Source organism: Mauremys reevesii, linkage group 5 (assembly GCF_016161935.1).
Source record: "Mauremys reevesii isolate NIE-2019 linkage group 5, ASM1616193v1, whole genome shotgun sequence".
NCBI lineage: Eukaryota > Metazoa > Chordata > Testudines > Geoemydidae > Mauremys > Mauremys reevesii.
In genome coordinates, this window is record NC_052627.1 from 126,034,178 (window position 1) to 126,059,253 (window position 25,076).

General features: G+C 44.9%; 2 long non-coding RNA genes across 2 annotated transcripts in view; both read left to right on the plus strand.

The window, feature by feature from the left end:
- Positions 1 to 25,076, plus strand: part of LOC120406474 — a 307,150-nt gene that overhangs the window by 118,077 nt on the left and 163,997 nt on the right. The window lies entirely within an intron of this gene.
- LOC120406476 overlaps positions 2,228 to 25,076 on the plus strand; it is a 42,315-nt gene continuing 19,466 nt past the window's right edge. Inside the window, exon 1 of the long non-coding RNA XR_005599306.1 lies at positions 2,228 to 2,342. This is a non-coding gene — a long non-coding RNA (uncharacterized LOC120406476). The remainder of the gene's footprint in view (positions 2,343 to 25,076) is intronic.

The window sequence follows — 25,076 nt, forward strand, 5'->3', positions numbered from 1 at the left end:
AGGCTGATATCCCATTAAATAGTTTGTGAGCTCTAGCATTTCCTGTGTTCTGTGTCACATTGTATAAATAGACCATGATTATCAATCTGTTACCTGGAGTTTCTCAGAACCTATAGCAGTGGTGGTAACTATTTCTCTCCAGGAAGTGTCAGGAATAAATCAATGGGAGCACAGCTCATCCATCTGATAAACAATTGGCACAAGCAGGAGCGCTTTCCTCGAAAATTACTTTTTTATTAGCTCTCAAGCACACACACACATGCTGTCGCAGTAGGGTTAGAGCATTTCAAAACAAGTGTATTTACCTAGAGTTAAGAAATGGTTGCAAGGGATCAGCGACCAGGTTTCAGAGGGGCCCCATCTTCCGTCTAGCTGTTGAGGAACTTAGCTGTCAGATCCTTGCCCAAAGAAAGCTTCCATGGATTGCTCCAAGGCAAATTCTTTGGTCTGATCTTTTATAGTTAACTTCAAACAAAGCACATAACCTATTGTGACTCCTAGTGGGTCACCAGTTCTCCTACTTTCAGCAAAACTACTCGTTATCACTTATCATCACAACATTTCTAGTCATAATAATAAAATGTACATGTTAGAGGCACTTAAAACCAAGGTTGCTGCCCAAAAATTCCTTCTATTTTCATAGAACATTCACTTCTTAGCCCATCCTCCCATTCCGGTAGCAAAAGCTGCAAACATGCTGTTATTTGGCCTTGCCTCTCAGAGCCCAAGATTTTCCTAGCTATGTGATGTTTGGTTTTCAGCTAGCAGTGGGTGAACATACAAAACTGCTGACTGCAGTACTGTCAAATTCTGGGGCACCGCACAGGAATGTCAAATTCTGGGGTAACAATTCCTGGAGATTTAAAGTTAGATTCCTCAGTCCATATTTTAACAGCTAAAATATTTGGTCTAATTTTCAAAAGCGTGGAACGGCCACTGGGCGATGCTGGAAAGGTAGTTGAATATGGCCATCTGCTGTCAGTTCTGTGGAAGTTCAGCATCTTGTTTAAAGGAAGTTGAATATGCATAGTAGCCACTCAGGAAACATCACTTCTCTATGCCCTGGTGCAGGACCATATAGACTCCCTGATCTTTGTAACTCTCACTAATGACAACAGGATTATAAATGGTGTCAGACACCTGCCTGGAGCATGTGGTTCTGCTGTTGCTACCATCCTTTGGGATTCCTTCTGCGGTTGGGTCATTTTAAATTTTGCCTAGGAGTCAATGAGAGAGAGAGAGAAACCAGCACAGTTTCTGGCCATGCTACACACACGCTCATCCTGGCAATGCCACCTGTTGTTTGGGCTGCACAGCCCCTGTACTCTGTGCGGATTAGGCACTGCTCTAGGTGCTTTGTGTGTCTGCAGCCTGTTGGTTGAGAGTTTCCTGCACTACGGTATAATCCAGCATAAACCGGGGTATGGTTGGCGTTAGGTAGGAATGGGTGGGTTCTGTATTCTGTACATTGTTACACAAGGGGTATCATAACCTTATTGATGATGATAATCTCCATCCTCTTCAGCTGATTATGAAGGTGAAATCCTACTCTGATCTATTGCGCTGAAACAGGTGGGAATCCCTGTGAGAAGAGAGCAAGCATGATACATTTGAAGTTTAGGATTTTGCCCAGATTTCTGGTGGTCGCAGGCTAAAGCACTGCAATGCCTGCTCTGGCCTTGCAGTCAATAGTGACTCTGCTTCCTGGAGATACTGACCCAGTCTGCCCCTGGTGTCTGAAATTACAAATATAATCTGAATTAACACAGGGGTGATCAATCACAGTAAACAATATTCTGTCATAAATGATTGCATGTGCGTTATACCGTGTAGCCTGGAAGGGATGCTGATGTTACGTTTAAGAAGCATTTTTCAATCTAAAACCTTGTGCCCAGTTGCTCATAACATTATTTCCCCTGTTATTTCTCTGCAATGACATGTAAATATTCATCCATTAGGGTAGCTTTCTGAGGAATGTTCATGGTTCAATTTACCGCATTTGCAAATTTTTGAATGGGCTTCTTCTGCCCTCATTAAAGCTCAGGACCGAGAGTCAAATTGCTTCCAGATCCAGTGCCACTGACCCAGGCTGGGACCCCAGATTGCAATATGGAAGCATAATAAATAGGCATTTAGGAGCTTGTTAATACTGCAATGATGCCAGGTGAAAATTGTATTCATTCTGCTGCTGCTGGTAAGGTTTGAACTGTCCTTGCAGATGATAATGACTGTGTATCCTGAAGACACTGACAGGGATTCTGTAGTCTGAGTCATCACAATTTCCCCATTGGAGTGTGGAATCATGGGAGGTCATCGTGGTTTCTTCAGATGTGACTCTGCAGGTACGTTCTGACCTAAGTTCCCTGTAAGCTGTGCGACCGGGCGGCTGCCCAGCAGGCTATCAAGTGCCACGCACTTCAGGTGTCCCTCCACCCACTGCCGTGCTGTTTCTGCCCTCTGCCTTGGAGCTGCTTCTGGGAGCCTCCTGCTTGCTATGCAGAGCAGGTGGGAATGGGGGTGTTGATGTCACGGTGCCCCCTTGCCCCACTTCTGTACCTCATCTCTGCAGGGGGGGATGCAACAGGGCTCAGGAGTGGGACAGAGGGAGCTTGCTGGTGGCTGCTGCTGTGGCTGCTTTGAGTGCCAATCTACTTAAAAGGGCAACGTACAGCAGCAAATCATAGGGCTGAAAAGAAACAGTAGCGCTCAGGATTTTTGTGACACTCCACCATTTGGGCTGCATTTTGCCATCATCTGAAATTCTGCGCTTTAATTCAAACAATCCCTGAGTTTCTATCTTTTTCCATTATGAATAACACTGTAAATCGATGTGTAAACACTAGAATGACACTAGAGCTGCTGCTGGTGGAGAGAGAGGGCTGGGTCCTCTGTAGAATAAGAAAAGGGCCCCTTTCAGTGAGGAGTGCAGGCTGGGAGATGTGTTCTCCTACCCTGGAGCCATGTTGCCCGGGACTGGGGCAATGGCCTGACTTCTCTCTCAGCGCGCAGCTCCATGGCAGAGCTGTCAGCCAGGACTCCACACTTTGGGTGAATGGATACCTGAAGTTTTATATAGACTATAACTCAGAATGGGAGGAAGCCGCTCCACTTCTCCCAGAACTCAAGGGGATGCTGTACATACACACTTCTTCCTCAATATCACCCTCCTGTGCCCGTGGATACACACTGGGGCTTTAAGGAAAAGCACCATAGAGTGTAAGAGTTAGCAATATTGATTACCTGAAGGATGCCCCAGGGCAGCTGCAGTCCACTGGGGAGTCCTGCCAGGCTGTGAACTTTCTTAACGAGGCAACACCTGTCTCTGTCTAGCACACTTTGTGCGTCTCTCTTTCTCTCTCTCTCTCTCACACACTGTTTGTGTGTGTTGCAATCTCTCATACACACACTCTTTCACACTCACCTCCCAACACATAGTATTGTTGCTGCTCCTGCTGCTGCTGCTACTTGATACTTCCTGCAATGCACATATATTCTCTGTAATTTTATTCTCTCACAGTGCTGTTGTTTGAGTTTTTTGACTGGTCAATGCATTTCATAATTTTTATTTCTCTTACACACATTTAATTCTTTGAGTAGTGAGTTGTAAAATGCCTAACATGTCCTGGCTGGTGTAATTACCCCTATGGTAACTATTAAAAATATACATTTTATCTGGGTTTTTTGTTTCTACTGGTGGTGCACACCCACACATTACCACGATAATTTGGTGCACGTAACAAAATTTGTTCCGCACATGGGTGAAAAAAATGAAAGGGAACGTTGGTCCTGACTCAGTGTCCCTCCACCTGGAGTATAATAAATACAGACCAGCTTCAGGTATTAAGCCCAGAGGGGCTCCTTTATTTAACACAGTCCCTGCCCTCCCACTCCCTCTCACAGGCCCCAGGTTCTCGTTCCTTCTTCCCTAGCAGAGGAGGGTTCCATGCAGCTCCTCGCATGGCCTCTCAGTGTCATTCCATGTGTCCACCACTGTCACCCCACCGTGCGGCTATGGAGCACTGGGAATGGTTCCGTTGTTGCCTTTCCAGCCCTTGGCAGCCCTGGAGCTTAGGTTCTCTAACCAGAGGGGAATCTCTTTACCAAGAGAGGCCAGGCACTGTGAGCCTCCCTCCAGATGTCAAACTGGGCGCTCTTCTATCAGACGAGTTATCTGCAACACTGCCCCTCAGCCTCAGTGTGGATAATAAAGTAGGCCAAGCTGGGGAATAGTGGAGGCAACTCTGGATGAGCCAGAGAATAGAAATTCCTTAGTGTGTCTAACACTTTCCCACCGATGCTTCCAGTCTATAAGAACGTGACTGCTCTGCTGGAGGAAGCTGACATGGAGCCTGTCTTGACTACCCTGGCCTGCCCTTCCCTGCCCAGCATTACCCACGTTGCACTGCTTCCCTTTGGATGACCCATTATAGAGGAGGTTGAGGCCACTTTGCATTGCTATGACCTGGTCTCTTGGTGGGATTAGTATTGCAGGGAAATAATTATGTGCAAGCCCAGAGGAATTCCAGCCCTTAGACTCTGGAGGGGATGCTATTGTCTCATAAGCTCCGCCTTTGGTGCTGCTTACTTAGGCTGCACTTTTATCCTGTGAGATCTCAGCGCTGGACTCCTCTCTACAGGGATCTGGATTCTGACAGTGCTGTTGGGTGGAGCTCAATGGAAGGAAACCCCAGACAAGCAACCAGCACCTTCAATGCTCAGTACCAGTTTGGGTAAAACCAAATAAATCCTCAAACCCGAACATTTGCCCCCAGCCTAAAAAATGTCAAGTGCCCTCATATAAAGGAGGAAATATGTTTGTGGGTTTTTTCCCACATCCGAGCCCACTTGTGAACCTGCCAAGTGCCCAGTTGCTTCCCAACGGCCCCGTGTTGCTGTGACCTTTCCTCTGTCAGAGGAAGGCTGGATGCAGCCAATAGCGCCTGTCTGTATTATTCCAAATGTCCAGCAGAGTGGGTCGCTAGAGAGTAACATGAGCTGTTCCTTCATTCCAGAAGGCAGGGCTGCTCAGAGGATTCAGGGAGCCTGGGGCAAAGCAATTTCGGGGGACTTTTAATTAATTAATTAATTAAGTGCCTTTTTAATTTTTACTCACCTGGTGGCACTCTGGGTCTTTGGTGGCATTTCGGTGGTGGGTCCTTCACTCGCTCCGGGTCTTTGGCGGTGGGTCCTTCACTCACTCTGGGTGTGTTCGGCGGCACTGAAGGACCCGCTGCCGAAGACCTGGAGCAAATGAAGGACCCACCACCGAAGTGCCGCCGAAGACCTGGAGCACCACCCCATCAGTAAAAGTGCTGCTGGGTGAGTATATTCTCGTGGGGACCTGGGGCAAATTGCCACACTTGCCTCCCCCACCCCTGACCCCGGGCGGCCCTGCCAGAAGGTGAGCATGATGCCTCTTCAACCCTTCTACACTCTGCTAGCTCTGGAATTCAGGAACTTGGCAGTCCACAGCTAGGAGGTCTGAAAGAAAAACAAAAATCTCAGGCCTTTTGTTACAGATACTGGAATGCATAATTGTTTGCTAGAGCCAGCCGATGATTCCATGTTTCAAAAGTTCTCCAAATTTGAGCTTAGTCCTTATTTTAGTGCCTAACGTTGAGCTTCTCAATTTGGTCTTGGGAGATAGGCATACGTCTTTGGTCTTGTACTTTTCTGAACAGACTGATCTTTCCCCAGACTGTGAATGTTACTGGAGTTGCAAGTGCAGGTAATGCAACACTGGACATAACAGGAAATGACTGAGATTCACATCTCCATATTCAAGGGCTATTATACTGTCATCAAAGGGTAAATCACATGCCATGCATGAGTCAAAATCATCCTTGAAATCTTGTCTTGCAAGGGAAAATAGACTATTTTTGTAGTTGCTAAAATTGATACTTGAACCTTGACAAATGGATCAAACACTTTCCAGTTAGCAAGAAGAAATCTTGATCATAGAGTCCACCGGGTACATTGCAGGATATGGGCGCCTTCAGTTTACTGTGAAATTTTGATGCAAGAGCATGCATTGACGGTGAAAGGACTTGCTTTTTGGAGCCCTTTGACTTGAATTCTTCTTCTTTTAAGGCATTAGCTACATCAGTAGCAGCATGTGAATCGCGGCTAAGGGGCATATCAATGTGTGATGTATCAGGCTGCCTTTGCTTCCATGAAGAAAGAAAGAAAAGTTATCTTGCAATACAATTCTCACTGGTTTCCATTGTTCTTGGCCATTGGGCATAGTTTCATTGCCTTCTTTGAGGTGACTGAATGCTCGTCTTTAATGAGGAAGTCTGTCATGTCCCAGTGCGCATGAAGAATTTTGCTGCCTTCAGACAGGAAAAGCAGCATGATGGGGGGACATGCAAACCCAATGGACTCACATTGTTGCATGTGCAGACTTTAAAAACTGCTAGCCTTTGCCTGTTGGCATGTTTAAATATCGCTGGAAAATGTACTACACATTTATGGTATGTAGTTGTGGACAGGATTTGGGATTTCTGAGTATTTGTGTTATTTTTTACACACAATGTTTTTCTTTCCTGGGGTTTCCCCCTCTGCTACTGCTCAAAAAAAAAAATTAAAGGGTTTATTCAAATTTAACCCAGCGTATTTTGAAAGGTGATGTATCTCAGATATTTATGGATCAAATGAACAATAATCCCTAGAAAGGAATAAATATGTTCAAGAATAACTTTATATTGTTCCCAAATTGTTAATCCCTTGCTGAAAGACCAGATGCGGGAACTGGGGCCACTGGAGGTGGAGAATAGTCAATGGAAGGAAAAAACCATGTCCATATAAACCAGTACCATGATTTAGTTTGATGATATTCTGGACATTGCTGTGACACTGAAAAAGGCTGTAAGGCCCAGTTGATTTCCAGGGGTATAAATCACAGGGAAGTCAGTAGGAGAGGCAACCAAGTAATCCAGGGTAGGATTGGGCCTGCGATGTTTGGTGCTGTCATGGTGCTTGTATTTGGTTGCTGAAAGTCAGAGTTGGAGATGGCCTGGCCCTTTGAATAGCAAATGGGTCTGCAGAGCACCCACGTGATGCAGTTAGCAGGTTTCCACCAGAGCCTGTCAGTGTCCCTGTCCTCTCTACAGGGACCTGGATGCTGATGGTGCAGTTGGATGGCCTCAATGGGAGGAGACCCTAGTAAAGCTGCCAGCACCTCCAATGCTCAGTACCAGCTTGAGTAAAAACAGATGAATTGTCAACCCCCCACCACTGTCCCCAGCCCTAAAAATATGTCAAATGCCCTTAGACAAAGGAGGAAATATGTTGTTGGGCTTCTTCCTATATTGGCTCACTAGTGAACCTATCAACTGCCCAGTTTCTCCCTCAAAAGCCCCAGGCTGCTGTGACCTTCCCTCCGTTTGAGGAAGGCTGGATGCTGCCAATAGCTTCTGTCTTTTATTCCAAGCCTCTCCACAAGGTAATGCTGCGAATAAAGCTCTGGGAGGGCTGGCTCTGGTTCAATACTGAATTGCTCAGACAGGTTTTACAAGACAGCAAGAAAAGAACTGTTTTGTGGAATCAGGGAAGAAGATTGTTTGTGCAGGAAAAAGTGACATTCGTTCTGGGATAGATTCCTGAGAGAAGGGTTTCCCTGCAGGCAGCTTGTGATTTCCTCTCTCCCAGGTCTGGTGTATGTGTGTGAATAAAAGAAGTTCTGCTTGGGATACTCAGACTCCACATCACTGATTTTTCCCTCCCCTGAGAAGCCAACCTGCAAGGCCGGGACATTTGCTGCTGCTTGGCACTGGGTCGATATTGGTGCTACAAGTGAGACACTGGTGATGGGAAAGAGTCAGCAGTATTATGGACAGTTCAGCAGGGGGAGCAGAAGAACTCTGTGGTGCTGAAAGATTTTTCAAAACACTGTCTGAAAGCTAGGTAGCGGCTACACCATGGCTAGGAAGCAGCTGTTACCCTGAAAGGAACAGGATGGGGAGGTTTTTGTATTGGTCTGTATCACTGTGAGAGGTGAGCTGCGAGACTGCTGACAATAATAATCTCCAGCATCTTCAGCTTCAACCTTACTGATTGTGAGAGTGAAATCAGTGCCAGATCCGCTGCCGCTGAATCGGGCTGGGACCCCAGATTGCAGGGAGCTTCCATCATAGATAAGGAGCTTCGGAGCTTGTCCTGATTTCTGTTGGTACCAGGCTAAGTAGTGATAGCTACCACTGGTGAGGCTTGAACTGGCTTTGCAGCGGATAGTGACTGTGTCTCCAGGAGACACTGCCAGGGATTCTGGAGTCTGAGTCAGCACAATCTGCCCACTGGAGTCTGAATTAAGAAACAGAATATAAATTAGTATGTACATGCATAGTCTCTCTTTCTCTCATATAAAATATGTCAAGAGACTAGTTAATCAGAATAAACAATACTTTGATTTTGTAAACTTTCCCGTGTGCCTCTTTACATACTTATGATAACATCATTGTCAGAGGATGAACTGACGTTAAGTTTGAGGTGGCTGTTTCATTCCACGCTCCCTTCAATTGCTTGTATTTCCTTCGCAGTTCCAATGAAAAGGAGAGACCTTCTCAGAAGTTACTGTCACTAGCTCATGTTTATGGATTCATACAGAACATTCTTGGATCTGTAAAGTTTTTCTATGCATCACTGTAGCTTAAATCATCCCATGCCCCCTTCATTTGATTCTTACCCTGGATCCAGAGGACTAACAGCCAGATAAAGTGAACCTGAGAGACCATCTTGCTACGTCTGACTGGCCTGATGCAGATCAGCAAACTGTAATCTGCAACATGGAACATTTATACTGGCCCAGAGCTTCAGGGCAGCGTCTCCTGGGTGTGAAATATGCAAACTTAGTTCAGAGAAAAAAAATCCGAACTGATCTAAAGACATGCAGAAAAAGGGAAATGAGAGACAGTGCCTGAAATAGGCAAGTTTGACCTGTCTGGCCCTGGGAACGCATCCTCGAGCTTAACTAAAATGGCAGTTCTGTTAATAGTGATGATGGTGTCCCGAGGTCCCTGTCTTGATCCTATTTTGTTATGTGCTGAACTACCCCATATTAGGTTACAGTCCCTGCACCTCACTTTGTGTTGAAATGGCCTGTGTCAGGGTGGATTGGGAATACATGTTCTCAGATCATCAGTATTGCTTGGTAGCTCGTTTAAATTTTAATAAGCTGACAATCATTATGCTAGGAATATCCTCAGAAAGGTGATAGCAATGGCGTTATCTCCCTGTATCAGTTGATCTATGCAGAGGGCTAATCCCGCCTACATCTGTCCTTTACTACCCCCTACTGGCTTTATTAGTCATCACCTTTGAGATCCCATTAAATAGTTTGTGAGCTCCCCATGTTCTATGTAACATTGCTTAAATAGACCAGGATTTTCTTTCCTGGAGATTTAACATCAGACTCTTGCGTCCATATTTCAGCCCTTGAAATATTTCTCCTCATTTTCCAAATTGTCGTATGGTTAGCCGCTCCCCCTGGAAAGTTAGCTGAATGTGGCCATCTAGAGTCAGTTGCATGGAAGTTCAGCCTGTTGTTTAAAAAAGTTTAGGTATAAAAGCGGCCATTCAGTAATTGTCCATTTTCTGTGCAGAGTGTGGTGGGATAGAGCTCCCTGCAAGAAAATACTGTATTTTGTGCACAAACACACCAAATACTCAAAACCGTACCAAAAATACCTTTCAGTGATGACATTCTAGAGTCTAAGAAATGTGTTAAAAGAAAGCTCATGCTCCAATACGTCTGTTAGTCTGTAAGGTGCCACAGGACACTTTGCTGTGTTAAAAGAATGGCTTTTTTTTATTGCCCCCAAATGTTAATTTACCTGCTAGAAGAATAGATCAGGGAAGTGAATATACTTTTGATTGTCTTTTATTTGTGTGAACAAGGTATCCAGTGAAGGCAATCCTTCCCACCAAGTGAAAGGCAATCCCTCCCCCCTTCTAAAACTACATTACAGCAGGGCCGCCCAGAGAAGGGGGGGCAAGTGGGGGCAATTTGCCCCGGGCCCCGTAAGGGCCCCCTCGAGAGTTTTTCGGGGCCCTTGGAGCAGGGTCCTTCACTCACTCCGGGGGCCCCAGAAAACTCTCACGGGGCCTGGGCCCCCGGAGCTTCTTCCGCTCTGGGTTTTCGGCGGCAATTTGGCGGCGGGGGTCCTTCTGCTCCAGAGTGGAAGGACCCCCCCACTGCTGAATTACTGCCGAAGTGGGGGCCTCCCGCCACCGAAGACCCCAGGCCCCCTGAATTCTGTGGGCAGCCCTGCATTACAGTAATGGCCCAAAGCACTGCAGTGACGCTTTATAAGCTGTAGAATTGGGACCAGTACTGTAGGTTGTCTCTATATGTGTGATGAAAGGAATCAAGCTGTGAAAGTAAGAGAGCTATGGGCAAGTTCACTTTATTTGTACCCTACACAATGCTGCCTTCCGGTGTATTTTACATCTGTCCTAGTAGATAAGGGCCACATTCCCTAAATGGTGTCTGTGATCTATCTGTGACGCTCCGATAGAGGAGATGGCCTAAAAGGTTGTTTATTATGGTTCTCTCCATGGTTAAAGTTGTAACCGATTCTATGGTAAAGCCTATTTTAGTCCCTATGTGTATTTTTTCCTGGGAAAATGTGTTTGCTTTGAAAATTGCCCAGTTCCATCTGAAGGGAAAGGGGAATGTCTTAGCAGAGTTTGAAGGAAATCATCAGATTGCTTGAAGATCAGGTCATGAACTGTAATTGAGTTGAAAAGTTTCCTTTTGTCTATAGTTTATCTCCCTCTAGATCAAAACTAGCTTGTTACTGTCCCTGTGAACAATCCTAGGTAATTAAATCCCTTTGGACACTTGAGCACTGGTCATATTTTGGGGGGATAAATGGTTGGCCCCAATCCTGCTCCCATTGATTCTAGAGGGAAAGTTAAGTCTGTTCCCTCTGATCTCAGTGGGAAGTAGGCTGGAAATGATGCGCTGAATGTGGCAGCTCAGAGAGATGTTTGAGTTTTGTTTATCATTATGCAAGGGTGTCATAGCTTTGCTGCTGCTGATTTCCATCATCTTCAGCTGACTGTGAGGGTGAAATCATACTTCTTGTTTCTGCCACTGAAATTGGTGGGAATCCCTGTGGCAAGAGAACAGGCATGAGAAATGAGAAGCTTAGGATTTTGTCTGGATTTTTGCTGGTACTGCATTAGCCCTGCTCAGGGCTTTGCAGTAATTGTGATGTTGTCCCCTGGAGACGCTGACAGGAATTCTGGAGACTGTATCATCACAATCTGTAATTACCAGCAAAATCTAAATTAACACAGATGTGTGAGCAATCACACTGAACAGTGCCTTTAGTGCACACTTTGTATGTGTGTGATACTGTGGGGCCTGGCAGTGATGCTGATGTTAAACTTAAGAAGGATCTTTCAGTTTAAACCCTTCTGCCTGGTTGTTCCTGACATTACTTTGCCCGTTGTTTCTCTGGAATGACGTGTAAACATTCATATGTTAGTGTAGCTCTCTGAGGAATGTTGTAAACATTTTCAGGGTTTTTAATGGATTGTTGTCCAGATTGTGTTTTGGATGGTCTCCAATGTATGTGTTTTACAGCTAACTCTCTGCAGTGCAGGGGGAGCTGTCTGGATATTTCACACAAACAGCAAAGACAGCATGAACTACTTTCCATGGAGCACCAGCTGAGATGTGAGGAGTGAGAGGTGAAAAGGAAACCAAATAAAATAACTCATCCCCATCATCCAAATTCAGATGACAGGCTATGAAAGAAGAAATATGTTTAAAGCTCATATATTTGTGCCCCAGAAGGTTAGTGAGTCTGTTAAAGGGAAATCCCTCTAGGGCAAGAGATCTAGAAATCAGACTCATGGAATGAAAAACTAGAGCCATAATAAAACCGCTCCAGCAGAGGCTGCAGTGACAGTTTTCACATGTAGTGTGTGGGCCCATCCTTGTAGGTTACTGGAGTGTTTGTTGATATGCAGGGGTGGCTCTAGACATTTCGCCGCTCCAAGCACGGCGGCATGCCGTGGGGGGCGCTCTGCCGGTCGCTGGTCCCATGGCTCCAGTGGACCTCCCGCAGGTGTGCCTGCGGAGAGCCCGCTGGTCCCGCAGCTTCGTAGGCATGCCTGCGGGAGGTCCACTAGAGCCTCCTGCCGCCCTCCCGGTGACCGGCAGAGCGCCCCCCACGGCATGCCGCCCGAAGCACGCGCTTGGCGTGCTGGGGCCTGGAGCAGCCCCTGTTGATATGGGAGCTGAAAGTCCTAGAGCTGGGGACAGGCTGTAAGGCCCAATTCAGGCACATAGGTGCGGGCACCAGGGAGGTCAATGGGGATGGTAACCAGGTAACCCGGGGCAGGACTGGCCCTGCTGTCTCTGTCACCCATTTCTGTGGGATGCTGTAGTGTTTATTTTATTTGGTTGTTGAGGTCAGTGTTAGAGAAGGGATTGGCCCTTTCAGCAGGAAGCTTCTCTGTTCAGCAATCACGTGATAAGCAGGTTCCCACAGGCCCATTAGAAAGGGGATCGGATCCATTCTCCCTCGTCTCTGAGCTGCTTCTCAATGATTCATCTCAGTAACGTTAATTACGCTGTTTCTCCACAGGCCCCTCTGAGCCCTTTTTGGGGATCTAACCACTTCCCTTCCCCTCTCTAAGCCCCACATTTGTACCACATTCCCACTAACAGAAGAGGGTTGAATAGTCCTCGGAACCTGCTCCAGTCATGGCATGTGTCTCCGAGTGGGTTGCTAAGAAGTGAGGAGAAGTGTTCCTCCCAGCATCTGAATTCACATCCTCTCCAGGCCTCCCAGCCCGGAGCTCAGGGCATCAATTCAGTTACTGTACATGGTAGCTCTGCCAGACAGCACTGGGCTGGCCATGTCTGTTCTCATTCTGAAATGCTCACAGAGTCTTTATACCACAGCAAGTGTGTGTATGGAATGAAGTAATTGAAATCCTGAAAAAAAATGCCATTGTGAATCAGGAAAAGCTAACATTTCTTTTATGTGGAAGGAAATTTCTTCAGTGGCAAACTCTCCTGCTTATTTATATTTGTACAGTATTTCAAGCTGGGAACACCTTGGGAGCTTGTAGGGGTGAAAGTTTGCCCCAAATAGCATGTAGCAGTTGACTGAGAAGGTGGTTTGGTTAAGGAAGCAGCTGTGACGCTGAACAGAACAGCACAGGGAGGTTTTTGTACTGGTTTGTATCACTGTGAGAGGTGAGCTCCAGCTTTGTAGACAGTAATAATCTCCAGCATCTTCAGTTTGAACGTTGCTGATGGTGAGAGTGAAATCGGTTCCAGACCCACTGCCACTGAACCGGTCTGGGATCCCAGAGGCGCGGGTGGAAGCCTCGTAGATGAGGAGCTTTGGCGCTTGTGTGGATTTCTGTTGGTACCAGGCTAAGTAAATAGTACCTGAAGAGCCTGTAATGCTTTCACTGGCTTTGCAGTTGATGGTGACTCTGTCTCCTGGAGACACTGCCAGGGATTCTGGACTCTGAGTCATCACAATGTCCGCACTGGAATCTGAATTTACAAAGAGAATATAAGTTGATAAAAATACAGATCTAGTCAAGCAAACTAAACACTATTGTACCTGTAAAATAGTCCCATGTGGATCTTTATACAATTACTAAACCTAGTTACCTGGCCATGATGTAACATTAAGCTCAGATGGCTCTTTCAGCCTAACCCCTATTCCCATTTCTTGTTATTTCCTCAGTTGTCTCCCTTTTCTCAATTTTAGCTAAAATGAGATAAAGATTTTGATAAATTCGTGTAATTCTCTGACTGCTATTTGTTGAATATTTATAGCTCAGTAATTCCCACTGGTCTCAAGCAGATTGGACCCAGTGGTTCCGGTTGCTGTCCAGACAAATAATAGGTGACAGTCCCTGCCATGGTGAGCTTACTATTTTAATAGATTTTGATTGTAGATATAATTTATGGTCAAAATACACCATTTCTAGGTCTTTAAAAATTTTCAGCAGATCATTGTACTTCATCAAATTCCTTTTGATCCTTACCCTGGACCCAGAGCACTAACAGCCAGATGAGCTGAGCCTGGGAGATCATCTTGATATGTCTGAGTGGCTCAGTGCTGATCAACAAACTGTAATGAGGGACACGGAGCATTTATAACAGTTCAGCAGCAGAGGGGAAGGCTGTGAAATATGCAAATTGGGTTCAGAGATGAAAATTCACACCTGGTCCATGACCATATACAGAAAGGGAAGTGAAAGGGCCGTGGGTGACATAGGTAAGTTTAACCAGTTGCTCCTGGGTACAAGTGTGTCTGTGTTAAAATTACATTTGTCTGGGATTAAAGGGAATAAAAGTTCTTAGCATATTGTGATTTCTGGGATGCTGGTTAATATCACGGCTACACTGGAGATCTCCTCCCAACTGGTGATACAAAATGGTGTGATCCACCTTTGACAGAGAAACGGTACTGGGGGTGGGGGGTGGTGAGGGTCTTCTAGCAGGGAGAATGCTCAGCAGAGGTAAATCTTGATTAGCCTAGTCTGTGCCATCCCTGCTTATCGTCATCTACACCATCCCTGTGAAAAGTTTCAGTTCTGCTGAATTGATGTTTTCCAATGAAAAACCGTTTTGTCAGAAAATTCCCATCCATCTCCAAGTCTCTCCTTCTCTTCAGTCTGGTATTTAACCTATTTGATTAAATCAGTAATATTATTAAAAAAATATTGACCTAATGATCTATTTTCGCCTCAGGTAAGTTCAGATGCATGTTTGTGGAAAAGGAGTTTAGTGCTAAACAATTCTATCCAACAACTGATTAGTAATTAAGTTTTGACATCCCTGTCCCGAGGAGCATACGTTATAAATAGAGGAGATCTTTGTTTTAGAAGATGGGGAAACAGAGGCAGAGAGAAATGTTGCATCCAGGGGTGCCTAGTGAGTTAGTGGGAGAAATAGGCCGCGTAAGCTTTTGATATTGGACTCTTCTAGGCTCATTCCTCTAGAGCTGCCTCTCATTGGTCCATATCTGAGCAAAAATTCCCATTGACTTCACTGGTAATGTTGTTGCTCACAGAATGACTGCAGCATGTGGCCCTGAATAAACGTTCATAACACCCCTCAAAATACCACTCTGCTGGAGAGAGTGATTTTTATGGGATTAAAGTAAAATGAACATTAAGGGGTTTTTCATTCTTATTAAGGCAGCAATGGATGAGTTTTGACTCTCGGGCTGGTAAATGTTTTTGACTATTTGTGAGGCGGATTATAAATCACACCCTTCCTCTAACCTGCAGTTTGGTCTGTTATTGTTAGGCAGTGTGACATGAAAGCAAAAGCAGACGCTTAGAAAGCCAGAGATCAGAGTTCTAATTCTGCCACTGCCGCTTACTGTGTGGCCTTTGTCAAGGCACTGCATGCTTCTGCCTCAGTGACTCCTTCTTTAAAATGGGGTGATTGGGAGGGTTTGTCTGTACAGTGCTCTGACCTTAGCAAATACCGTCATTGTTTGTTCTGTGTTTCTATTAAGCCGTACATTAATCTAGGTATGTTAGTGTGTGTGGGCTGTCTGGGGAAGGGCCTGGGGAAGGGCAGATGAGCTGTGATGTTTTGCTGCTAGCCACAGTGTCCAGCCCTTTTGTCCCTGGTGGTGAGGATGCATAAGGGCAAGGGAGGCTACAGTAGTCTTCATGGAGCAACTGTCTGCACAGTTAAACCCCTGCAGAGAACAGCAGCACGCTGCATGATACTGGCCCTGTGCTGCAGCCTGGGCTAAGTGACTAACAGATAAAGTGCAATGGTTACAAGTTAAAAACTGAACTGGGGTCAGCACTTTCTCTCTTATTTCATATTGTCTGAAATATGGACCATGATCGGTAGGTTTTTGGATCATAGAGAAGTGATTCAGGAAATGTAGTGTAGACAATCCTTCTCTCTGTCCCATCTGTGAGCAGCCTTAAGGACATGCATGCACCATGTTGTGGAAACGGGGCCACCTGCTTTGGGGCTTGTATGGGGAGAGAGGCGGTCCCTCTGCTCACTCCGCTTACATAAGTGATTTCCAGATGCTTTATACAGTGGTTGCCATTTGTGAGTTGATATATTGATCTTGTTTTGTAATGTTGGTAGGAATTTGGATCCAGCCTATGGGTACGTCTACACTACCTGCCGGATCGGTGGGTAGTGATCGATCTATTGGAGATCAATTTATCGCATGTAGTATAGAGCTAATATTCCTCAGTAGTTAAAAGGAAGCCACTGAGTATATTAAGAGCCATTCTGTCTCTGCACTACTGCAGTGAGGGAGCTGTAGAAATGGAAGGAAGAAATAGACAATAGGGGGAGGTGTCTGAAATTCATGGACACTCCATCACTTTGAGGCAGCAGCAGTTGGAGAGATGCTTTGACTTTCTACAGGCATCAGCTATTACAAAGAGGAACAGAAAGGAGGTTTTTATATTGCTCTGTGTCACTGTGAGAGGCCAGCTATTAGTTTGTAGACAATAATAATCTCCAGCATCATCAGCTTCTATCCGGCTGATCGTAAAAGTGAAGTCAGTGCCAGACCCACTGCCACTGAACCGGTCTGGGATCCCAGAGGGATGAGTAGAGGCTTTATAGATAAGGAGCTTAGGAGCTTGTCCTGATTTCTGTTGGTACCAGGACATCCAACTACTAGCACTGGAACTGGCTTTGCAGTTGATGGTGAGACTGTCTCCTGGAGACACTGCCAGGGATTCTGGAGTCTGAGTCATCACAATCTGCCCATTGGCATCTGGATGAGAGAAAAAACATTATAAGAAAAGTCAAATGAAATACTATTATAAAAAATTGTGTGAATATGTAGTGTATAATTTTCATTTAAGGCACCTAGTTACATTGCGTGTGTCCACTTGAAATATATCTGCGTGTGAGCAACATTAAATATCTCCCTTGATTGTCTTACCTTGAATCCAGAGCACTAAGAGACAGATGAGATGAGTCTGTAAAATCATTTTGATCCCTCTAGTCTGACAGACTCTGAGAATCTAAGGTAGCAAATTTAGCAAATAACACTTTTATATGTACCTTGCATTGCAAGGAACCGTTGTGTGGGTGGTAGCATGCAAAGCAGCCGCTCTGTGTAAAGGTCCATTACTTGTGCCCTAGTGCAAAGAAAGGGCCTTGTATAGCCCTCAGCCTCGGATTGCAGCTCCTGTTGATGGAGCTGAGTATTGCACACAGGGAGTTGGCTATGGCCTTGTTATCAAGATATGCTTTAATACCCAGTGTGTGTGTCCGTATCATTGGTAACTTTGAGCCAGAACCAGAGAAGCTTGTTTTGAGTAGTATCTGACTTTGCCATCCCTTCTATTGATATCAGTGGGACTGCTTGTGGGGTGCGGTACTACTCAGTGGGTGTGTCACAATCTTCCCCTTCCAGGACACACACATTGTTCAATGCCGGTGTCACTGGGTCACCAGTGCAGCCCTTTTACCCCTCAGATCTTCCTCTCAGGACACTTGTCTGTGAACATCTGGTGATCCTGGTTAAAAGCCCTAACTCTCTCTTTCAAAGGCCCTGCAGATCCCTTCAGGGCTTCCAGCTTCTGGATCTGAAAAGCTGCTAAGCTTTTATTTAACTGGAATAAGCACTATAGTAACATAAGAGTTTTCAGTAACCCCTCTGCATCCTACTGCCAGAAGAAAGTCTGATCTTATAAGAGCCCAGCAGTGCTTCCCTTCCTGATCACAGTCTAGCATTCCAGCTCCTTCTGTGACCCTGCGCCCTCTGTCCTAAGGAGCCAACCAGTGCCCCTACCAATTCAACCTGGATGGAGCTTCTGTCCAGGAGTCGAAGACTGTGTGTCTGTGCACCTAGCAGTATATGTTCATTCTGGTCTTCATCCCACAATATACTGCATCATATAACTCAGCTTAACATCTCTTGTCCTATAACAACATCTCATATCATATAATTTCTTATTAACATAGTCTCATCTTTATGGTCAATTAGGCCTTGTCTACATGCGAAAAGTTTTGCTGGCAGAGCCATACCTGTTGAACTATATTGGTAAATCCTCCTAGTGTGGATGCAGCTTCTCCCAGCATAAAAGTGCTTCTGCCAGCACAGTTTACACTGGTTCCCCAAGAGACATAATCTGTACCAGCAAAAACAGTTATATGCCTGCATAATTGCATTTACACTGGGTTTTATAGTAATCTAGCTATGCTGGTGAAAAATCACACCCTGACTGGCACAGCTGTGCTGTGAGAAGTGTTAATGTAGCTCAGGTCAAAGAGTGATAGAACTTGGCCCTATATTTGCAGCGTTTAGATTAGAGTTGGGCCTGAACCAAAATCCCAGATATGAACGGCTCCAAATGATGGAAGAGTTTATCTGTGGGAAGTGACTGTCGTGATTTGTTGCTCTTTCTATGAAGGAGATAACCCTCAAATCAACTTCCAGTGTGGATGTGGATCTGCAGTGTCTGTCTCCAATATGTGTGGTGTGGCCCCATGGGTAGCTTGGGCCTTCAGCAGATTCACAGAGGGGTCTTCACAGTGAATCATCCCATGAGGTTATAATTATTCCTGGGCAGAGAAGTGTGATATTAGGGGCTTTAAGGGACGGTGAGTTGAACAGGATTAAACACCTAGAGATTTTTTCTGAAGAAAGGTGCAAGGATCTTCCTCTAGAGCTCTCCCCAATCCATTCAGTTGCCGGGGTCCATTGTAGAAGAGGCAGCACAACCAGCCCCAGATTTTGGCACATTCTGGGGCATATACAGTTGGTCGGGGTCAACAGTGTGGGGGGGAATCCGTGCTTCAGTGCTGGCTCCAGGGCAATCTGCTCTTGTCCCTCAGCCCTGACCCATTGGGCTGCCAAGGCTTCCCTTGGCCACTGTCTTCTGGGACCTGGATTTCCAAGGCCATTTCCCCACAACACAGAAGAGCTGTGGAAGAGTTAATGTTTCATCAGGCTGCATTATCTCACTGAAGGCTTTTCTGCTGTATTCAAGATGGATGGACAATGCCCACTGCCTTACTGGGGGAGCTTGTCTAAGTGTTTCCCCTGTCCCAGTCTCAGCTTCCTCATCAGTAACAACAGTGACCCTGTACTGTACAGCACTTTGAGATCTGTGCACAAAACGCAGTAGATAAGCACGATTTATGTTACTTCATGGCACATACCAGTTTTATGGAGCTTTACTTCACAGACCTACTGGGTCCCAGAGGTGCTGGGACACTCTCACTCATGAGCCATGATGTCTGCTAGCTACTGCATGTTTCTTCCTTTTACATGTCTGTACAGGTTAAGAGGGAGGAAAAGCTAAATGGTGGGATCCTGTCTGTGGAGTATTTGATGGACTGTCAATGTAAAGTTTCATGCTGTCCTTAGGACCCAACGTCAATAGATTTACTTCAAATTTATGTCAGCTTAACTCAGAGATGGATCTGGGCTTTGTTTGTTAGGTTTTTTTAATTTAAATTGGCTAAGAGCAAAAATCTTCATTACCGAACGCACTTTGCTTCTCTCTCTAATTTTTCTTCCATCGTCTCAAGTGAAGGGCGCAGGCTGGCAAGAGAACAGTGTTGGCATATGACAGAGCAGAGCAGGGACAGGCACTCTGTTATTCTGATATAAAGGGGAAGCTTTATTGAGGCTGCTGGGCACAGCCTAGTTCTCTAGCTCCCGTACTGACCACACACGACCTGTTCTACTTACAGAAACCCAGAAGCTTTGGCAAAGTTCTGGGCTGGGAAGTTACAGAACGTGTTGCTGATGGACGTACAAGAAGCAGTTTGTGCCTTTTAATAAAAAAAGAAATGGCCCATAGAGACAACCTGAGTGTTTGTTGCATATCCAGGTTTTTTTTGGCTATTAATCTAACTCTTCTCACAGTTGACAGTTAACAGAGACGTTGGGTGGCTGGGCTGAGGTTAACATTAGACTAAAGTGGAGTATTTTCCATTCAACAGAAACAGAGAATTGAGATTTGCAGTTTGTGAGTTGAGAAGTTTTTAAGGAATGACAGAATACCAGACCAAGGTAATGCTGACAATAATGAACTCCCACATCTTCTGTTTGAGTCTACTGATAGTGAGTCAGGGTCAGACTCACTAAAACTGAACTCTCTGGGATTCCCAAGGGACAGGAGGCAGAATAAGAACTAAGGAGATTAGGCGCTTGTCCAGGTTCTTGTTAGCACCAGATATTTTCAGTGACAATGAAGGAGGGAGGTTAAATTACACCTCTATCCACTGTCATGTCCCTTGGATGTTGGGATTGATGGGAGGAGGGGGTGAGAATAATGAAGAGCAGAGCTGATGAGGGGTGAGCAGTACAACTGTAGCAATTTTATTATCATGTTAACTTTGTTATCAACGACTTGGCTGAAATTTCAGATGCTGCAGAACAGCATGGGTAAGTGTTGCCATCTAGTGGCCATGACAATGTTCTGTAGCACTAGTTGAAGGGTTTGAAATAATGCATTGAATATAATGGGCCACATTCTCTGATGCCGTGATTGCATTGACTTCAGTGGACATAGGCTTGCAGAGATTTTGGCCTAATGCTTATGCGTATAAAGATACATAAGGATCTGCTGGAATTCTTTTAGACACTTGCTAACCAGACAAGTGTCTATATGAATGACCTCCATTCCAACATGTTAATTTAGTGAAATAGGTACCTTTTTAGAAGGTTAGGTTTGATTTTATTATAACAGTGCTTGCTGCTTTGGACTTTTATTTACTGAATGGCTCATTCATTTGTAGAGCTGAAATCTGTACTGTCTGCACTTTGCAAGCTCGTTAAGAAGCTGCTAGGCTTGCACTGTAACATCCAGCTTTGAAGTGCAGCACAGTTTAGTCGGAGTGACTATATGGGATTGATCGTCCACTGGTGTAAAGTAGCCTAGTTCATTTGATTTCATTGAAGATAGACTGATTTACACTGGCTGAGGATCTGTCCCTAAGGGTAAAGTGTCTGTCCCCATCGGTCCTAGTATTTCCCATATCCCACGGTGACAGCTCTAAAATGATGGGCAAGAACAGGACTATTGGATGAAAAACCCAAAGTCTGACAGACCCCATTTCCTTATGAAAGGACAGCAGTTGCATTGGTTCTGTCACACTATATAGGAAGCAGATGTTACAGTGAGGAACAGAAAGTGAAGCAAGCAGGGAGGTTTTTGTATTTCTCTGTATCACTTCTGAGATGGTGCTGATAGTAATAATTTCCAGAATCATCAGCTTCAACGCTACTGATTGCGAGAGTGAAATCAGCGCCAGACCCCACGGCCACTGAACCGGCCTGGGATCCCAGAGGGACGGGTGGAAACCCTCTGGATAAAAAGCTTTGGAGCTTGTCAGTGGTTAGAGCACTCGCTTCATTTGTGGTTCCCCACCCGTGTTCAAGTCCCCTGTCTGCCTGACAAAGAGAAGGGAGTTGAACAAGGATCTGCTGCATGGGATGTTTCGATGTGGGTCTCTCTTACTCTCTTGTTGAAGTTGTTCCACTTTAATGCAATAATTAAATATTAATTGAGCCAGAGAAAAAGAATGACACAATAGTCCCTTGGTGGATCTGGGCCCCCCTGACTTCCCCAGGTTTTGGACCAGGCCCTTATATCTGAAAATGTTCTTTCTCTCTTTGCAATTTGAAATGAGACAAAGGTAATCAGAAATGGGTGCAACTCTGATGAATATTCAGGTCTTGCTAGACTAGAGTTCTGACTCTTTTTTCATTTTCCTTTAAAGGCCAATTATACTTTTAATTTGTCCTGTTCCCTCTTGGTTTAATTTTTATGCTGGATCCATGGCACTAAGCCAGATGAACTGAGCCTGGGAGATCATTTTGATGCATTTGAGCTGTCCAGTGCTGATCATTAAACGATAGAGAGTGAAACACAACATTTTATAACCGCTCAGAGAAGGAGAGAAAAATGAGGTAGTTCTGAGTATGCTAAGCCTCCCATCTCATCCTTTGTGTGAGAGGCTCAGCCCTTAGACATATAGAGACTGATTCTACCATGGCCAGATACAAGTAACCAAGTCAATGGGCCTGATTCTGATCTCAGTTATATTCCTCTAGAAAGATTAATAGATTCCAAGGTTGGAAGGGACCATTTTGATCATCTAGTCTGACCTCCTGTATAACACCAGCCATAGAACTGCCTCAAAATAATTCCTAGAGCAGAACTGTTAGAAAAACATCCAATCTTGATTTACAAATTATCAGTGATGGACACTCGATCACGACCCTTGGTAAATTGTTCCAAAGGTTAATTACATTCAGTGTTAGAAATGTAGCCTTATTTCCCGTCTGAATTTGTCTAGCTTCAACTTCCAGCCATTGGATCATGTTCTACCTTTCTCTGCTAGATTGAAGAGCCCAATCAAATATTTTGTATGTACTTACAGACTGTAATCAAGTGACCCTTTAACCATCTCCTTGTTAAGCTAAATAGGGAGAGTCAAGAACCTCAATTGGTATCAGGCATGTTTCCTAATCCTTTAATCATTCTCATAACGCTTCTCAGAATCCTCTCTAATTTATCAACATCCTTCTTGAATTGTGGGCACCAGACCTGCACACAGTGTTCCAGCAGCAGTCGCACCAGTGTTAAATACAGAGGTAAAATAACCTCTTTGCTCCTATTCGAGATTCCCCTGTTTATGCATCCCAGCGTTGCATTAGCTCTTTTGGACACAGCATCACACTGGGAGCTTCTGTTCAGCTGCCCAATTTACCAGGTGATCCTGATCACTCTGTATCAATGACCTGTCCCTTTTTTAATTTACCACTGCCCCGATGTTTGTATTGTGTATTAACAGTGATGATTTTATGTTTTTTCTGGGTCATTGATATTAAATTGCATAGGGCCAAGAACCAATCCCTGCGGGACCCCACTGGAAACAATTGATTCTCCATTTACAGTTATAATTTGAGACCTATCAGGCAGTTTTTAATCCATTTAATGTGTGCTATGTTAATTTTAATTAAAAATTAAGGAAGAAATATGTTGAAGAATAACAATTTGTATTGTCCCCAAATTGTTAAATTATCTACTGAAAGACCAGACCAGGGAAATGAAGACAGATTTTTTTGCCAAGTACTAGAGCTGGGGGACTCAGCAGGGGAAGATAAGAACATACTTGTACAAAAGAGTGATGTGGTCTAGTACCATACTAGTCCTGCTGATTGCTGTGACACTGATACAGGCAGTACATTCCAATTTCGTTCCATGGGTGTGAATCCCAGGTACGAGAATAGGGGTGGCTCCCTGGTAGTCTGGGGCAGGATTGGGCCCTGCAGTGTTTGGGCATAGGCCCAGTAGATAGGGGATTGGATCCTTTCACCATGTCTCTGAGCTTTCCCTGGAGGTATCTCCTCAGTGATTCACCTTAAAATTTGTTATGTGGTTTTCTGATCCCTTTGTGCCATTCTCAGGGACCTGACGACTGCGCTGGCAGCAGTGAGGAGGGAAATAAAGTAATTTAAATGCAGAACATATATGCAGCAGCAAACACATTTGCTTATTTATATTTCTTTGCGAGTTAAGGAGTGCAAAGGAGAGGTGTCTCTGGGGCTGGAAGTTTGCCCCCAGATAGCAGGTAGAAGTTGCATTGAGAAGGTGGCTTTGTTAACAAAGCAGGTGCTGCGCTGAATGGAAAAGCACAGGGAGGTTTTTGTATTGGTCTGTATCACTGCGAGAGAGACCAGCTCTTGCCTTGCTGACAATAATAATCTCCATCATCATCAGCTTGCACGCTGCTGATTGTGAGAGTGAAATCGGTTCCAGACCCACTGCCACTGAATCGGTCTGGGATCCCAGAGGCATGGGTAGAAGCCTGATAGATAAGGAGCTTAGGAGCTTGTGTGGATTTCTGTTGGTACCAGGCTAAGTAACTAGTGACTGAAGAGCCTGTAATGCTTTCCCTGGCTTTGCAGTTGATAGTAACTCTGGGTACGTCCAGACTACCCGCCATATCGGTGGGTAGCGATCGATTTCTCGGGGATCGATATATTGCGTCTCATCTAGACGTGATATATCGATCCCCGAACGCGCTCCCCGTCAACTCCGGAACTCCACCAGAGCGAGCGGCAGTAGCGGAGTCGACGGGGGAGCCGTGGATGTCAATCCCGCGCCGTGAGGACCCAAGGTAAATCGATCTAAGTTATTTCGACTTCAGCTACGCTATTCACGTAGCTGAAATTGCGCATCTTAGATCGATCCCCGCCCCTAGTGTAGACCAGCCCTCTGTTTCCTGGCGATACTGCCAGGGATTCTGGAGTCTGCGTCATCACAATGTCCCCGCTGGAGTCTGAATTTACAAAGAGAATATAAGTTAATAGAAATACAGATCTAGTCAATCAAACTCAACCGTGTTATACTTGTGAAATAGTCCCCTGTGTATCTTGACACAATTTCTATACGTAGTTAGCTGGCAGAGATACTAATGTGAAGCTCAGGAAGGATCTTTCATGCCAGCCCCTTTTCCCATTGTTCATAATTTTCTCAAACCTCTTCATTTTCTTAATTATAATGAGATAAAGATTTTGATAAATTAGTGCAATTCTGACTGTTTACCAAACCATAAATATTAACCAATAATCCCTAAAGGCCTCAGCTGGTTTGTGTCCTATTGTTTCTAGGCATTGTACAAACAAATAATAAGTGACAGCCCCAGCCACAAAAAGCTGATAAACTAAATGCATTTGGATTATACATTACAGTTAATGGGTCAATATGCAACATTTCTAGGTCTTTTAAAATTTTCAGAGGATCTTTGTACTTTTAATTATGAGATTCCTTCTGGGTTTGATCGTTACCCAGGATCCAGAGCACTAACAACCAGATGAGCTGAGCCTGCAAGATCATCTTGATATGTCTGAGGGGCCTAGTGCTGATCAACAAACGTACAAGTGACTTGGAACATTTATAATCATTCAGTGCAGCAGGGGGAGGTCACATGGGTGTGAAATATGCAAATTGGACTAAATTCACACCAGGTCCATAAACATGCACAAAAAGGGAAGTGAAGGGGCCATGGGTGAAATAGGCAAATTCAATCAGATGCTCCTGGGGACAAGAGTCTCTCTGTTAAA